The sequence below is a fragment of the Artemia sp. Qi Xiang Cuo genome, chromosome 12 (assembly GCF_049724085.1).
Source record: "Artemia sp. Qi Xiang Cuo chromosome 12, ASM4972408v1, whole genome shotgun sequence".
Classification (NCBI taxonomy): Eukaryota; Metazoa; Arthropoda; class Branchiopoda; order Anostraca; family Artemiidae; genus Artemia; species Artemia sp. Qi Xiang Cuo.
In genome coordinates this window covers 36,421,528-36,440,185 of record NC_142805.1, presented here as the reverse complement: position 1 = coordinate 36,440,185, position 18,658 = coordinate 36,421,528, and the positions used below count along the sequence as shown (strand labels likewise).

Sequence of the window (18,658 nt, the reverse complement as noted above, 5' to 3'; positions counted from 1 at the left end):
TGGGGTTTTTAGCCTTGAGTGAGACGTATGACTTTATTAGACGTAGGTTATTTTTATAGTTTTGTGTCGTGGTTTTTCGTATCACTGTTACCTCCGTTGATGCTTCAAAGTGCATTTGGAAGCTTTCTCGTTCGAATCGTATGACTCATGATTTATTTATAATTTTGTGTCGTGCTACATCTTATCAGTGTTACCTCTCTTGATGTTTCAAAATGCATCTTTTTTCATAGGAAACGTGTGACTCAAGATGTTTTTATAGTGTTGTTTCATGGTTTATCATGGCACTGTTACCTCTCTTGATGTTTCAAATTGCATTTTGGAAGGTTTTCTCATTTGAAACAAATGATTCAAGATATTTTTGAATTTGTTCGTTTGAAACGTATCACTCAAGATATTATTCTAGTGTTGTGTCGGGTTTGACTTATCAGTGTTACTTCAATTGATGTTTCGAAGCGCATCTTGGAGTTTATCGTTTGAACCGTATGACTCAGAATGTTTGTATACTGTTGTATCGTGGTTTATTCTGTCAGTGTTACCTCAATTGATGTTTCAGAGTGTATTTTGGAAGTTTCTCGTATGAAACCTACGAATCAAGATGTTTTTGTAGTGTTGTACCTTATCTTGCCTGTGTGACCTCAATTGATGTCTTCAAAGTGCAATTTAGAAGTTTTTTTCCCTTTGAAACATGTGACTTTGCTTATTTTTGCAGAGTTATGTCATGGTTTGTCTTCTCAGTGTTGCCCCTGTTAGTGTTCCAAGCGAGAATAGCAGCAAGTTTTTAGTCAAAGATAACAAATGTCTGCTAGAAGTAACAATCTTCTTTTAATACTACCAAGTTTTCTGTAAGAAGTAACAAGTTCCTCTTAACACTAGCAAATTTTCTCTTCGAAGTAACAAGTTTTTCTTTAATACTGAAAAGTTTTACTTAATATTTTGAAATTTCTCATGGAGGTAACAGGTTTTTTCTTAATAGTAACAAAAATTCTTCTAATAGCAGCAAGTTTTCCACCAAAGATAAAAATGTCTCTTAGAAGTAATAATTTTCTCTTAATGCTAATAAGGTTTCTGTTAGAAGTAGCAAGTTTATCTTAACACTAACAGATTTTCTCTTAGAAGTAACAACTTTTTCTTTAATACTAACAAACCTTTTCTTAATATTATCAAATTTCTCATGAGTTAATAGGTTTTTTCTTAATAGTAACAACTTTTTTCTAATACCAGCAAGTTTTCCATGAAAGATAACAAATTTGTCTTAGAAGTAACAATTTTACAATTTTCTGGCTTTGTTAACAAGACTCTTGTTAGAAAAAGTAAGTTTTTTCTTGACACTAAAAAAATTTCTCTTCGACGTAAAAACTTTTTTCCTTAATAGTACAAAGTTTTTCTAATAGTAACAAGTTTTCCATCAAGGATAACAAATTTGTCTTAGAAGTAACAATTTTCTGTTATTGCTACCGAGTTTTCTGTTAGAAATAGCAACTTTTTCTTAACACTAGCAACTTTTCACTTCAAAATAACAACTTTTTTCGCGATACTAACAAAGTTTTACTTAATACTATAAAATTTCTCATTGTGGTAATAACTTTTTCTTAATAGTAACAGTTTCTTTGAAATAGCAGCAAGTTTAACAAATTTCTCTTAGAAGTAACAATTTTCTGGCTATGCTGACAAGTTTTCTGTTAGAACTAGCAACTTTTTCTCAACACTAAACAATTTTCTCTTCGAAGTACCAACTTTTTTCCTTAATACAAATAAATTTTAACTTAATATGATCCAATTTCTCGTGGTGGTAACCACTTTTTATTAATAGTAACAAATTTTTTTCTAATACCACCTAGTTTTCCGTCAAAGATAAGAAATTCCTCTTAGAAGTAACAATTTTCTGTTAATGCTACCAAGTTTTCTGTTAGAGGTGACAATTTTTTCTTAAAACTAGTAAATTTTCTCCTTGAAGTAACAACTTTTTTCCTTAATGATAACCAATTTTTACTTAAAACGGCCAGATTTCTCATGGAGGTAACAGCTTTTTGTTAATAGTAAACAAAATCTAATACCAACAAGTTATCCTCAAAGATAACAAATTTCTCTTAGAAGTAACAATTTTCTCTTAACGCTACCAAGTTTTCTGTTAGAAGTAACACAAACTATTTCCATGATAAGGTCATTGTCAAGGCTCCCATGTCTTCTGTTCATATTCACTCCAAGAAACATCATCCTCCTCTAATTAAATAAAAAAGGGCTGGATTATCATTAAGGTACCAGATCCCCAATATTAAAAGGGAGCGAGGTTATATTTACCTTGCCGCTATATGCCTTTGGTAGAGAGTACATAGTCCCTGAGTCTCAAGTTCAAGATCACGGGGGAAAACCCAGAAATGTATTTAGAGGGGAGACCTTGGGAAAAACAGTAGTTATATAACATGTTTGTGGACAGTTTAAGATTTTGGGAAAACCTAACTAGTTTCTCAACATGGGAAGACCTTGGGGAAAAATCTAATTACTTAACTGATTTGTCAACATGATTTTCTGTTCTATGCACTTCAAAACCCCCACTCAGGAAGGCCATACTCAAACATGGTGTTGACAAAGAATTTAATAATCTAATATCTGAACTTTGTTTAAATTTAACTGAGGGCAAAGTACACTTACCAGAAGCTGTTAGACAACAGACAAAGCAGCATCGTTCCACTCTACGTGCCTTGGTTTGCAAAAACAAAGGAAAAAATTTTAAAAGAAAACGTCTCCTTCAAGCGGGCGGTAGCTTTTTTACACTTTTACTACCAGTAATCGCAGGACTTGTTAACAGTTTTCTCAACCCTATAAATTGAAACTAAACCCTTTAAATTGACTCCAATAGAACTTGTCCTTTCAGCAGTTGAAAACTTTGAAGACAATCCAAGCAAATTCATTAATGATGAAAATATTGCCGATGATAGAAAACCTAGTTTTACTTCAAGATGCTGCGTCGTGTTGACAAACATAGACCTTTTCGTGAGAGACCCGCCGTTACCGTCACAGATCCCCCCCCCACACAGGAAACATCTCCTCAAGATTCTGCAGCAGCTTTAGCACACACAAAGGAGAAGGAAATGAATTCCGTAGTAACATCAATTGGAAACCTATTTCCAGTGACCTATCGAGAGCAAAGTAAAAGAGTATTAACACATCCCATGTTGGAAAGTGGTAGTGGTGATGACGATTATCAAGTTCAAGTCGATAGCACTGGGAAACGAATTATAATTCAGGGAAAAAGTTATAATCTACTTGATTTAACAAGTGATATGGTTACAAATCGTAATGGACTTTTATCATTTGACAATAATCTATACACCTTTCTAAATGCATCAAACTTCCCCAAAAGTCTTATTGGCAATAAGCAAATTCTAAAGAAATTAAGAGAATATAGTAGAGGTGCCAGTCCTCTAACAAAACCACCACCATTTAAAAAAAAGAAGAAGAAAATTTTAAATAAATCTTAGAAAATACTAGCACTCCTAGCAGCAGCAGCAGCAGCAGCAGGAGCAGCAGCAGCAGCAGCAGCAGCAGCAGCAATGATTTTATAACACCAATGATGACGGTTAGACAAAAGCAAAGACGTATTGATATCAATTCACCGTCACAAGCACCACCCTCCAGTGTACAAAAGGGCAGTGGACATTACACTACGTGTTTGCGTTCAAAATGGATGAAGTTTTAAAACATGTCTATGAAAATATTAGTGAAGTGGGAAGTCTAAGCTCCCCCACAACGCTCTTTGAATTTATCTCTGAAGTAGATGACAGCATACTAAAAAATGCAATAGAGTATCAAGAATATGAACCAAGTTACATACCGCATTGGAATTGCAGGTTTCGCGGCAAACAGTATCGACAAACTAAGGCCTTTTCCCCACTGCATATAATGCAAATAGATCTTTTAACTCGTGAAGTGATACAACGACGTCAGAATAAAACCTACAAATATATTCTAGTGGCAATCAGTGTCTTTAGTCGCTATACATATGCCATTCCATTGCGATCAAAGAGAGCATTGTCTGAACGATTGATAAGAACGATTGGTCTATTAAATTTGAGATATTGCACGCTGAAAAATACTGCTGCTTTTATTCATGATTTAGGTAAAATCATGCAAATATATATCCAACGACCACATCAATCGCTGTCCGGTGTTAGCCCTCAGGAAGTTCATTGCAGTGAAAATACATTTGATACTTTTCTAAAGCAATATTCCAGTGAAAAAACAATAACAAAAAATGTGAAGAAAAAATTCAATGTTGGTGATATTGTTCGAATTAATAGAACCACCAATATTTTTGAAAAGGGGAATTATTTATGGAGCACTGAACTTTTTAAAGTGTCCAAAATACTAGACACTAAGCCCAGGACATAACGGCTGCGAGACACCAAAGAAGATGAGATCCTCGCGGTTTTTATGAATATGAACTACAAAGAGTTAGAAACAGTAGTTAAATTTATCAAATTGAAAAGATATTAAAGAGCTGTACTTGCAGGGGCAAGAGACAGTTGCTTGTTCGTTGCCTAGGATACAATTCTGATTTTGATTCTTGGGTTGCAGTTGAAAACCTTAACAATGCCCAAAGATTTCTATGTGACATTCATGGCCACTGTCTCCGACCCTCTCTACATTGATATGAATAGAACAAGTGATTTTTGGACAAAATCCTCCCCTACTGTAAATTCGAGAGCGCGTATGAAGGGGATCTCGTCGACTGTATTCTAAAAAATACAAATATTATCCCGAGAAAAGATTGCAAATATGATATAAAAATTAGACCCTATGATTGGCCACCACCACCCGATAGCCTTACTTTTAAAAATACTTTTACGTTTGGGTTCAGTGAGACTGTGCACACTCTTACTGAACCCAAACGAACCTAACTTAAAATCCGTTAACATAGTGACCTATCTAAAAAAAATCATATTTGCTGTCATCTATAAATGAAGCAGAATAGATGGGAGAACAGTCAATTATGCAGCCATCTATAAGTATAATAGAATAGATGGCAGCAGTTGTGTAATAAAAATTTTTATGTATTTGCTGTCAAGAACAATGAGAATATGACATTGAAAGATTAGAACATTTTTATTTTGTTTGCAATTTCATTGTCTATTACTATATTGTTTTTACACAGGTAACAGTTCAGACGTGTAGATAAAATATAACCTAAGGAGCGATTAAGAATAGAAGTTGAGATTTTTCCTCTTCTGTGGAAAAATTAAGAATTGGAGAGAACCATTTTTTTCTCTACTATGGAAAAATTTAGAATTTAAGAGAATTTTGTTTTCCTTCTATGAAACAAAAAAAATATAAAAATTCAGAACAGAAGTAAGAAAATTATGGAAGAAAGGACAAATTTTCATTTAATATTTACAATTATTTTTACACAGGTAACAGTTTCGACGTGTAGATAAAATATAACCTAAGGAACGATTCAGAATAGAAGTCGAGATTCTTCCTCTTCTGTGGAAAAATTAAAAATTGGAGAGAACCCTTTTTTTTCTCTACTATGGAAAAATTTAGAATTTAAGAGAAATACTTCTATGATACAAAAAAAAGGGAAAAATTCAGAACAGAAGTAAGAAAACTATGGAAGAAATGACAAATTTTTATTTTATATTTACATTTATTCAATTCAGAACAGAAGTTGAGATTTTTCCTCTTCTGTGGAAAAATTAAGAATTGGAGAGAACCCTTTTTTTCTCTACTATTGAAAAATTTAGAATTTGAGAGAATTTTGTTTTACTTCTATGAAACAGAAAAAAATGGAAAAATTCAGAACAGAAGTAAGAAAATTATGGAAGATGAATCATGTTCAGCTTGTCATCTGTTAGAACCGCCCACGCCTGCAGTGCCAAAATAAGCTAAAATCACTATTTCAGTAGGGATATGAATGCAATATTTTATAGAACAAGGAAAAACATCTAATTGCTACAACCTATTGAACACATTTAATATGCTATAAGGAGGCTAAAAGTTTATTTATATTTAAATAGATAAAATTGAAAAAGTAAAATTCTTTTTTTGTAATAAACAAAATTTGAATAGTGTAATTTTTATTTTCATTTCAATGCTGTAATAACTGGAAAAGAGAATATTTGTAATATAATTCGCCAATGACGCGGTAGGCTTTACATTTTTACAATTACGGAAGGAGACATTTACTATTTTCTTGCTTATAGTAAAACTAAATTTGCTGTGAATGGTTTTGGGAAGAAAATAAGATTAAACTAAATATTTGATATATAATGATATCAGCTGCTGAAAAGCAGCTCATGGGGGTAACAGCTTTTCTTAATAGTAACAGTTTTTTTTGTAATAGCAGCAAGTTTAACAAATTTCTCTTAGAAGTAACAATTTTCTGGCTATGCTGACAAGTTTTCTGTTAGAACTAGCAACTTTTTCTCAACACTAACAAATTTTCTCTTCGAAGTAACAACTTTTTTCCTTAATACGAATAAATTTTAACTTAATATGATCCAATTTCTCATGGTGGTAACCACTTTTTATTAATAGTAACAAATTTTTTCTAATACCACCTAGTTTTCCGTCAAAGATAAGAAATTCCTCTTAGAAGTAACAATTTTCTGTTATTGCTACCAAGTTTTCTGTTAGAGGTGACAATTTTTTCTTAACACTAGTAAATTTTCTCTTTGAAGTAACAACTTTTTTCCTTAATACTAACAAATTTTTATTTAATACGATCAAATTTCTCATGGAGGTAACAGCTTTTTGTTAATAGTAAACAAAATCTAATACCAACAAGTTATCCTCAAAGATAACAAATTTCTCTTAGAAGTAACAATTTTCTCTTAACGCTACCAAGTTTTCTGTTAGAAGTAACACAAACTATTTCCATGATAAGGTCATTGTCAAGGCTCCCATGTCTTCTGTTCATATTCACTCCAAGAAACATCATCCTCCTCTAATTAAATAAAAAAGGGCTAGATTATCATTAAGGTACCAGATCCCCAATATTAGTAGGGAGCGAGGTTATATTTACCTTGCCGCTATATGCCTTTGGTAGAGAGTACATAGTCCCTGAGTCTCAAGTTCTTGATCAGGGGGGAAAACCCAGAAATGTATTTAGAGGGGAGACCTTGGGAAAAACAGTAGTTATATAACATGTTTGTGGACAGTTTAAGATTTTGGGAAAACCTAACTAGTTTCTCAACATGGGAAGACCTTGGGGAAAAATATAATTACTTAACTGATTTGTCAACATGACTTGGGGACAACCCTTATTGTTATTATTGATTTTAGAATTGGAGGTCAAATAGGAGAAAAACCCCATAGCCTTTTAAAATACTCTGTATAAAGTGAGAGCTATTGGCAGAATCACTTTGAATAGTGTAGATTTAATAAACTAAGTAAATAAAATGTCTGAGAAAAGGAAAGTGTTGCGATTCTAAAAAAGAGGTGAGTAATGTTTTATTTTTTGCATTATGTTAATTAATAGGGTCGGAAAGATAACTTTTATCACACATATGTTTTATGGAAACACATTTACAAATTACTTAGTTATTATAATCAATAGGTATAGACTTTAAGATTACAAAACATGTCCCAGGACAAAACACCCCCCCCCCTCCTTCCCTTGTCAAATATCGTTATTTAGAATGTTGCTATTTACAACTTTCCATGACCTAAACAGTCAGGTTACCCCCCCCCCCCGCACAAAGACTATATTATGCTCAAAGACGTTTACCAGTCACCAGTGACTCTCTTTGCCTAAGCTAGTCATAATATTATTAAATTTAGATTCACTATCACCCAATTCAGAGGGGTAGGAGGCCAGTAATCAATTATTGATTGAGAGGGAGGCAAAGTTTTGATTATATATAAAATAAAAATGATCATACTGGTACTATTATTTACATTTAATTTACCGAAAGTTAAGTAGCCACTCATATTTCAGGGACGCTAACCCTTTGTTGATTGACAGGGATGTGGAGGGGGGTAATCATATATAAATAAAATATAATTATAGTAGTTCCATTATCTATCTAAATATACTTACTTATCTTATGAGTGAGTTATCTAAAAAAATGTCCCTGATTGAGATACAAATCATTTCTCATATTCCTCGTTAAAAAAAGATTTACTTTTATTTTTTATATAGTTTCGCTTTTTATAATATAGTTTATTTAGACTTAATTTCATGTTTTTCCTTCAACAGACAGAATAAAATGTTCAAACGAGGTCAATTTGGCAAAGCATACCTTTTACGAAATACACTTTAGGCAAGGTTGCTAATCCAACCCGTTCGGGTATTAATAGCACGATGGAAGCATATAGTGTATGTGAAGAAAACTATTCATTTGTAAACAACTTTTAAAGCTTTAAAATTAGTTGCAAATCTTAGTTATAAAATAAAAATTTGAAACCCTGGGAAAAAAACAGATCAAGAAAGGTTTGAGAATATGTGACTAGTTACTAATACATACAATTTATTTTCTGTAGGAAAGGGAGGGGGCGGGAATAGAATTGATTGTTGAACTTAACCCACAACCCCCTTTAACGTGCAAATATACAGCAGAAATTATATATCCTCCTGACTACCCTTGTCCCTCTGGGTGGACATACAGTTAATTTTTTTTAGCGCGATAGTTATTGGTTGGAACGTCATCTACGCACTACAGTTGGAACCAGCGTACCTGGCTTGCCATCTGTGATTTTTTTCAGCTTGTTATTGGTAGTGGAAGAGTGGTTTTTGCACTAAAGAAATGGAGGAAAGTTCAAAATCGAAGAAGAGCAGGAGGACAAGAGGTAAGAAAATTCCTAATTGGTCTTGGAATGAAAGGTGGAGCCTGGAAAAAATAAGCTTCCTTAGAAGGGTTAAAACTTCTTTTTGGGAGAGATTTTTTCACCTATATCCATTACAACATCTACTAGTTTGGGACTATAGTTCAATTTCCACCCCCGTGGACATCGGTTCTCAATCAAGCATTTTGAAGTTAGAAAGATAAGAGTCGACAGAATCGGAAGAATCGGAAGTCGCAAAGAATCGGAAGAAAGATAAGAGTCGCGAAGAATCGGAAAAAATCGAATCAATTCAAAAAAGGGCCTTGCGAATAATTTTCAAAGAAGGCAAGGTGCCTTACTCTCTGCTCCTAAAAAAAGCTAGTCTGAAAACCCTGGAGCAAAGGAGGGTTTCGTTGTGCCTCCGTTTTGCAAAAAATGCCATAACAAACCCTCGGACGGCAAGTATTTTCCCCAAACGTCACTCCCCATCCAGAATACAGCCGCCTCGAGCTGTTTCTGAGCCCATCCCTGCTTTGTCCCCCATTCGCTGCGTTAATTCCAGATGCGAAAGAACTTTTATCCCCTTCATTACAGAGAAAATGAATAAAATGCCTCAATAGTTTCTTTTTTGCCCTCTTTTGTTGTTTATTAGCTGATGGTACTGCCCAGGTTCTTGCGCTCTTTTGCTCGCCCCCCTTTCTTGACCAGCTTTTATTGTCTTTAACTCTTTTATTGATTTACTGTAGTTTAATTGCTGACACTTTCTTAGTATCCCTTTTAATTTAAATGCATTGATTTTTTGTGCTAAGTTTAGTTTGACCAGTTTTTAATGCATTTATGTCTCGCTCTAAGTAAGTTTAGACCAATTTTTGTTTTTTTTTTTAATTTTTTAATTGACTTTTTAAAGTTTTAATTATTGACTTTTAAATGATGTTCATTATGGTTTTCTCTATTTCGTTGTTGTTCTTTGCATTTGCAGGGTAACCATTTATTTGTTGTTGACTCCAAACTCCGAATTCGGCCCTTTGTGGGCTTGTGATAGCGATTTTTTTTAAATAAATATCTCTTATCTCTTATCTCTCAGAACAGAAGAACTTCCTATTTTAATGTCTTTTCTTAACCTTCACTTATGGTCACCTTCAAAAGTTGAAAACCATGTTTTCTCTTGTAGTTACCGTGTCTGATGCCCTGGCAATCATCGACGCTAGTGATTTTGAGGACCTTTCTGCAGATGAAAGTGATGATGACCTCTTTGAGCCCCACGATATAGAACTTGAAGATACAAGTGAAGATGAAGATCCGAACAGCGCCTTCCTTCCAGGCGACGAAAGTATCATCGACGAGGAAGTATCTGAACTGGAGTCTGATTTTGAAGATGACATACCTCTAGCCGAGCGGGCTCGAATATCACAGTGACCTATGAAACGACCAAAATTGATGAAATGGAGGGAAAGCATGAGATTTGAGATTCACTTGGGTCCAGTAAGAGATGAAGTTATCTTTACTGATCATTCTGATTGGAAACCGGAAGAGTTTTTCACACAGTACTTCCCCCAGTCTTTTTTCGATGAGACGGCACATGCCACAAACTACACCTATAAAAAAAAATTCCACAAGAACTTGAATGTCACTGCTGACGAACTTAAGACATTTTTGGGAGCTTTAATATTAATTGGCAATCTCAAATATCCTCAAATCGAAATGTACTGGAAGGCGCAGTACCGTGTAAACCAGATAGCAGAAAATATTGGGAAAAACCGTTTCTTCACTCTAAGAAGCAATCTGAAATTTGTTGTAGATGAAGAAATTTCCGACGACATTAAGAAGAACAATCAGTTGTGGAGAGTTCAGTCAATTATCGACCTTTTCCGTACCGTTTGCCTTTCTTTCCCGAGGGACAAAAATTGTTCAATTGATGAGCAGATGATCCCATTTTATGGCAAAACGTCGTTGAGGCAGTATGTACCCAATAAGCCAAATCCCGTCGGCCTCAAAAACTTTGTCTTGGCTAATCCGAAAGGCCTCATACTTGACTTCGAGATTTATCAGGGTGCTACTACGCTTCCTGAAAATATGCGATGCCATGGCCTTGCAGCTGGAATCGTACTCAGGCTATCTCAAACTCTCCCACCCGGATCTAGCCCCTACTTTGATCGATTTTTCAACTCAACAAAACTACTCGACCTTCTGTGCGAAATGCAGATAAATACAACTGGCACAGTCATGCGAAAAAGATCTGCAAGAGACCATACCTCTGAAGCCAGAGAAAGAAATGAAGAAGAACGGGAGAGGGTCGAGCGTTGCGTTTGTGCGAGAAGATCGCAAGCTAGCCATCACGGAATGGTTTGATACAAGAATTGTGACACTAGGCTCGAATTGCAGGGCAGTAGAAGAAGAGACAACAGCGGAAAGATGGGACAAAAGTCAGGGGCAGCAGATCACAATCTCGTGCCCAAGGTCTGTAGCCGACTACAATAGGTACATCGGCGAAGCGCACATGGCTGACTGTATGATCAGTTATTACCGATTCACTTCCATAACTAGTAAATGGACCGCAAGATTACTTCATCATTTTATTGATGCTGCATGCTCAAATGCTTTCGTCGAGATGCAGGCTCATGAAGAAAATAGCAGGCCAAGCTTGAACAAGCTCATCTTATATCGTTTTCACGTTGCAGAGCACCTTCTCTGTCGGCCGAAACCGGAGCAGTATGTCGAGGAAAATGACGATTGTGAAGTAGCGTCGGCTGGTGATTTCAAAAAGCGCCGACCATTGCCGCCTGAGAGAGTTAGAGGGGCCATTCACTTACCCGAATACCACGACCTAAAGGACGCGAAAAGGTGCCGCCTTCCTGGTTGCTCAATGAAGACAAGGTAGTTGTGTGCTGAATGCAAAGTGTTTCTATGTCTTGTTGGTGACAGAAACTGCTTTACTTTTTTCACCAGTAAACAACCATGGAAAATAAATTTCCTGTTTCTTTTTCTCGATGAAAATAAAAGTGTTATATAGTCGACTTATCTCTCTGATTTACTCCGTTGGGAACCGATGTCCACGGGGGTGGACAACAGATTTTGGAGAGGGGAGGGGAGTGAAAAAATTTTTAAGTTCATTTTTGAAATCAGCGATTTTTTTAACACATGTGGTGTAAAAATCACGCGTCTTCAATACCTATATCTATGCCGGTAGTCAGGAGGATATATATGCTATCTATCTCCCAAGCGTCTCAATTGTTTCAACTCCATATCTATAAATTGAACCAACTAAGTTGTTTTCAGAATAATGAATAAGTACGAATTTTGGGCTAAGCAGAGTTGCGTTCTATCACCATTTATATAATTCATTTTGATAGGCCTCGGAAAGCTTCACTTATCTGAGTTGCGTTATTAGTAAAGACGGTAGGTGCAGTGAAGAACTTAGAAGTAGAATAGCCAAGGTCCAGTGAGTTTTTCTTCACAGTTGAAAAAAAAGGTCTGAAAGGATAGGAAGATAAGTGTGCGAACCAAGATTCTAATATTGGAAGCTACATTGATGATAGTGGTCAAGTAAGGTTTTGAAGCGCGTACGTTAAAAAAAAATGGATAAAGATTTGCGAGATATTTCTCAGGAAACTGCCAACGGATTGTTTTGAGCTCCTAACGGACTGTCAGTATCTCAAACAGTAGGTTTTATAAAAATTGGGGTTCAAAATACCACTTTCTAGAACCATAATGAGAGAAAGGTTGAGATGGCTAGGGTACGTTCTGCAGACAAAGGATGTCAGATTTCCAAAGATTATCCTTGTCGGCCAACCGTCTAGAGTCAAACAAAAAACAGGTTGTCCCCAGTTGGAATGGGAGGATTCATAAGGCAATATTTAAGAGAAAGGGGAGCTTTCTGGTAGGGGGTAAAGGGTGAGGCTTTGAATAGATTGGGACGGAGGAGAAGCGTACATATGTGAATCTTAAAACGAATAATGCTTTAATTAAATATGTGAATCAAGTTTGAAAAAAATATTCCACACATAAAATTAAGGGTACTGTCTCCTCCCCTCTCTGTAAAAATCCAAAACCTAGTGCGCAATTGGCGCTTTACTGAGAATTAATTACATTACAAATATTTTTCTTACATACTTATTATACCATTGAAAAGAAAAATTACATTACAGTAAAATAAAATTTTGAAAGTTTGTGTTTTTCAGCAGCTGATATCATTATATATCAAATATTTATTTAATCTTGTTTTCTTCCCAAAAACTTTCACGACAAATTCACCACCTTCCGTAATTGGAAAAAGTGTTAAGCCTACGGTATCATTGAATCTTCACTGAAAGCAAATTATATTACAAATATTCTCTTTTCTAGTTATTACAGCATCGAAATAAAAATAAAACTTACACTATTTAAATTTTATTTATTACATAAAAAAGAATTTTACTTTTTCAATTTTATTTATTTAAATACTCAAATAGAAGGCTTTACAAAAATAGGTTTCAAAACCGCTTTCTAGGACCATAATGAGGGAAAGGTGGAGATGGCTAGTGTACGTTCTGTGGATGAAGGATGTCAGATTGCCAAAGATTGTCCTTGTCATCCAACCGTCTAGGGTCAAACGAAAAAAAGATCGTCCCCGGTTGGGATGGGAGGATGTCATAAGGAAATATTTAAGAGAAATGGGAACTTTCTGGGAGGGGGCTTTGCAAAATCCTTATGAATTAGAATAGCAGAGGTTTCGCTGAAAAAGATACTGCTTATTCCCGTCATATTTTCTACAGTAAATCCTATGAATTGTGAGATGGGAAATAGGAAAGGTTTCTCAGAAAAAAGATTTTTTTTTATTCCAGTCAAATTTTCTACAGTAAATCCTATGAATTGTGAGATGGTAAATGGTGGTGCTTATGATAAATATTTTCATATGATATTTGTTTTCCATTTTCAGTAAATTAAGATGAAACTAGAATGTCATTTTCATTATAGACAGCGCAAAGCTGCTTTTATTATTTTTCTTTCTACTAGATAATTCGCTAAGAAAACTATGAGCATTGCAAGTTTAAGACTATTATATGTTAAACTGTGCTGCTATTAACTATGTTACATGTTATGATCTTCACTATTTTATTGTGTGCGTGTGTGTGTAAGTGGCGCATTAGCTGCCTTTATAGCACATTTATGGCTATTATAATGCTAAATAGTGCTGCTATTAAGCACGTTGCATGGTTAAGATGAAACTATGGTGGGATATTCATTATTTTGGTATGACCAGCGCAGTAGTAAAAGTCCCGCTAAGAGAACTAAGAAAGTATAATGAATATTACAAATTTATGTGTATTAAAATTCAATTTTTAAACTGAAAAAGTAGTTTCACTATTGTTATAGGTATAGAAATAAGTACCTCATGTCCGTTTTTGAAATATACGCGATTACAAAGCTGAAAAACTAGCCAAATGGCACTATGCGCACACAGGTAGCGGCATTACTACTGATTCTGCTACAACTACTACTACTACTACTAAGTGTGTATTTTTTAAGCACATGTTTCAAACGATTAGAAAATATAGTCGCTATTAATCCTATTTTCGACTTTCTTAAAAAAATAGGGTGTTTTATACACGTTGAAATTAAGTAGCTGTTTCTTAATAGGTTACATTGGTACCATACGCACTACCATCTCCCCCATCTGAAGACACAAGTCACATTGATGAAATGACCCAAATTGAAGCGCCAATGAAGTTTCGTGATATTCAAGGGTGGGAGTGTTATGAAGGTAGTATTAATTTAGATGATATACCTGCTAACATTAATATCTATGACTCGGAGTGGACAGATAGTTTATTGGGACATTATTTCAATGTTAATAGTAATTATTTAGATGGTGACGCTAGTACAGTTGAACAAGGCAGTGCTGTTACTTCAGAGGGTTATTTACCTTGGTTAAGCCCGAATACTATTCACATTTTAGATAATTTTACTCGTGGGTTAAATGAGAATCCTTCCCCCTCAGATTTAATGACTATTGTCCCTGTTCAATCAAATTTAATCGATCATGAAAATGAAATGGCTTGGATGGATTTACATAGCCCTAACAAAGAGGCTATGTTAAGCAAACTGGGGGATTTTAGTACACACACCAGCCCTATTGTGGAACAAAGTTGGGAGGCGGTTTAGGTAGTGACATACAAGGGAGGGGAGAGGGTCTAGTTAGTGATGATATACAAGGTGGAGAGGGTTTAGGTAGTGATGATGATATACAAGGGGGGAGGGTTTGGATGATGATGATATAACCGTGGAGGGGGTAATGATACACAATTCTCGTCGCTACCGGAATTTCAGCAAACAAATTCAATTCTGAATACAATAGACGTTTTCACTGCAAAATTTGGCGATCCATTTAATACACCCATTTATATTATTCATGAATATGTAAAGAAAATTTGTGCACTTTTAGAAAACCGGATTTAGCTGTGGGGGGTCGGGACAGAATTAAAGCCTCAATTGTTTTAAAAATATTTTTTTTAATGAGGGTCATGGAGAGGTGTATGACCACTATGTACACACCGAAATGCTGGTGGTGTATCCTCATTTGGAAAATAACGAGAGTGTATTTATGCAATGGGTCGACAATGTTGTCACTCATTTGGAAAATCATAATGAGAAGGGAGGGGTTCCGTAGTTTTATTTGTTGAAAATTTAAGTGTAAATATATGTAAATTTAAAAAAGATTTTATTTTAAGAGGGGGACATGAGGAGAGGGCTATAGTTTTAAAATATAGTTCCGATTTAGAAGGATGCAAGGGTGTCCAACGAATCTGTTTTAAAACAGGCCAAAAATGTTTTATGTACGCTTTTCTCATATCGGCTTTTTAACCTTCAAACCTCTGAAAGGTGATGCTAAAGTGAGAAATTTGGACAACTGGGCCGTGCATCGGAAAGAAGGGTCTGATTTTCCCCCAGTAGATTTCTCTTGTCTAGCAGACAAATTTCCTGCAGCACTCAGGGCGATAGATATTTTTGAACGGGCCAACGCCCATTTAAATATCGGCGTTACTGTGCTAAAGTACGAAACGGAATTTGAAGAGGGTGTGCGTTCTCATAAAAAGGGTGTGATATTCCCTGTAAGAGCACCATCTATTGAATCGGTAAAACACTGGGTTTGGTTGTTGTACACACCGCCTAGTGAACCCAATTGGCCATTTCAATCCCATTAAGGATATTAGTAGAGTTCTGGGAGGGGGTAAAGATGATGGGGGCATGTTATTATTGCCCAATGTGCCTGTCTAGATTTCATAGTGAATTAAAGTTACAAAATCACATGAAACATTACAAAAGACACGGCTACCAATCAGTTGAAACAGTTTCAAGTGACCGAGCAATTTTACGATTTAAAAATTTCCAGAATACGCTTATGCAAAGCGATAAAATAAGTTTCGACTGTGAAGCCAAGTTTATGGATGTGAATGATTCACAATTTCCAAATCGTATAGAATAACATCCAACTATCGCAGTTTCTTTTGTCCATGCCCCAACGAGATATAATTTACACTATTCAATTTCTTGAAATAGTCGAGACGTTGGATGAGAGTGATTTCATGATCAAAGCATTGACTTAATTAATTGTTACTGCAAATGGGGCTATTTCCCGTTTGAGAAACACACACTATCCAATGATACTATCAGCAGAGGATCGCCTGGCCATCCTCTGCTGATAGTATCATTAGATAGTGGGTATTTCTCAAACGGGAAAGGGGCTAGGGGGAAAAAGACTAGGGGAGGGACGGGGAAAGTCAGGGACCATTATCACTTGTGGCAGGAAATATCTTCAGGGGATAGTAATTTTTGTGGTGTGGCTTCTTCTCAGCTTCTCAGCTTCTGTGGTGAATCTTCTCAGCTGTATGGATGACGGAAAGCATACCGAATGACTGGCATTCTGGCATCATATTGTCGCTCTGGAAACGTAAGGGCAGCCGTCAAATCTGCTCCAACTATTGTGGGATCACCCTTCTCTCCGTTCCTGGTAAACTCTTCGCCATGTCACTCCTGGACATGTGTTCCACCTTTTTGCATAGAAAGAGAAGAGTCCAGCAAGCCGGATTCATGCCCGGCAGGTCGACGACGGAGCAAATGTTTACTATGCGCCAGTTGATCGAGAAGACGCGAGAGTTCCACCAAAAAGTGTACATCGCGTTCATGGACTTTAAGGCTGCCTTCGATTCTGTTGATCGCCGTTCACTTTGGCTGATACTAAGAACTACGGGTCTACCCAATAAATATTGCTCACTTTTTGAAAAGCTGTATGACGATACGGAGAGCTGTGTGTAAGTCAATAAAAGACGCAGTTTCACATTCTCGGTGAAGACTGGCGTCCGACAAGGTTGCACTGCCGCTCCCGAGTTCTTCAACTGCATCATAGACCATTTTATGGCCAGCACGACGAATCGCCTTCAGTTCGGTCTTCAGTTTGGAGACCGGGTACTCTCTGATGCTGACTTCACCGACGACATAGTTGCGCAGAGTTGCTCGCTAGTTGCGAGCACCGTCGAAAAGATGACCAAAGCTCTCCAGGTGCTTTCAGAAGAAGCCTCGAAAGTTGAACTGAAGATCAACTGGCAGAAAACCAAAGTTATGCTCCTTGAGCCCCCCCCGTCCCGTTCTACTGTAAAGGAAGTAAACATCGGAAGCAACCGAGTAGATGTGGTTGAAGACTTCACTTACCTGGGATCTATTCTGTCGAATGATGGCTTGATCACAAAAGAGCTTAAATCTCGAATTTCCAACGCTTCAGCACTTGTTGGGAGGCTTAGCAGCATCTGGCGGAAGCCAAACATAAGCCGCTTTACCAAAATGCGCATCTACAATGCGTCAGTCAGTACTGTCTTGCTGTATGGAGCGGAGAAATGGCCATCTGCCGAATCTATCCTCAGCGCCGTCGATGTCGCTCAGACGAAACATTTCCGAAGAATCGAAAGACTTCACTGGACTGACTTTGTTAGCAACCAGACTCTCCTATCACGTACGGCTAAAACTCCTTTTTCGACGCAGCTCGCCCAGCGCACTGTTTGGTGGTACAGCCACCTCCTTTGAATGCCACGCGACGCCCCAGCACGGGTCGTTTTTGACTTCGACCCCACCCTACACGGATAGAAACGACCCGGAGGCCGCCCACCCACTAGGTGGAAAGACAAAGCCAATGAATTCCTCACCCAAGCCCACATCCCGGTTGAAGAAGCTGCGATCCTGGCAAGCGATAGGTCAACCTGGAGGCGCCTAGTCTCGTCGTTCTCTACGCCGAACCCTCGGCAGGAGCCTTAAGTCAAGTAAGTCAAGACACCAATCGTGCAATGTGAATGTAAGCCAGCAGTTTTTTATATCGGTTTTCATTCACAATTCAAATTATGATTTGAACTTTATTTTACTGGCTTTGCCACGTATGCACAGGGAGGGAGGAAGGACAGATAGTCCATGGGTAAATAACTCATTTACCTATACTATTATCCCCAAATCTGCTGAGAAGCTATTGCTTTTATAATTCAAATGGCAGGCAGTGGATAATGAGCATAAGTGCTGGAATAAAATCCGTTTTTTAGATTCATATAGTATTTTCCCCAAGGCTCTGAGTCAACTAATTCAAGCGCAGAAAAGTGACCATTTCGATATTTTCTCTATGCTCAAACAACGAATTCCAGACAGTGAAGTGAATGACTCGCTGAACTGTGTAGTCAATTATGCGTACGATTAATACAGGTCTAGTACACGGTTAAGTGAGCAAAATATTCCTTCAATTCAAGCCTTCTGTAATTCGCTTACAGGTAGTGAATGCACTGTCTAGGACTACGAATTTGCCAAAAGGTAATGGGTTAGGTTAGGTTGTAAAAATAGTTGGGATTATTGTAGAATATACTTGGCCGGTTATGTACTAACTCTT

The 18,658-nt window shown here is 36.6% G+C and overlaps 1 long non-coding RNA gene across 1 annotated transcript; it reads left to right on the top strand.

Moving 5' to 3' along the window:
* Positions 1 to 8,571: 8,571 nt before the first annotated feature.
* LOC148946070 (uncharacterized) lies at positions 8,572 to 10,179 on the top strand. Its single transcript, XR_016142501.1, has 2 exons — positions 8,572 to 8,787; positions 9,935 to 10,179. It is a non-coding gene; the product is annotated as an uncharacterized LOC148946070 (long non-coding RNA).
* The last annotated feature ends 8,479 nt before the right edge of the window (positions 10,180 to 18,658 follow it).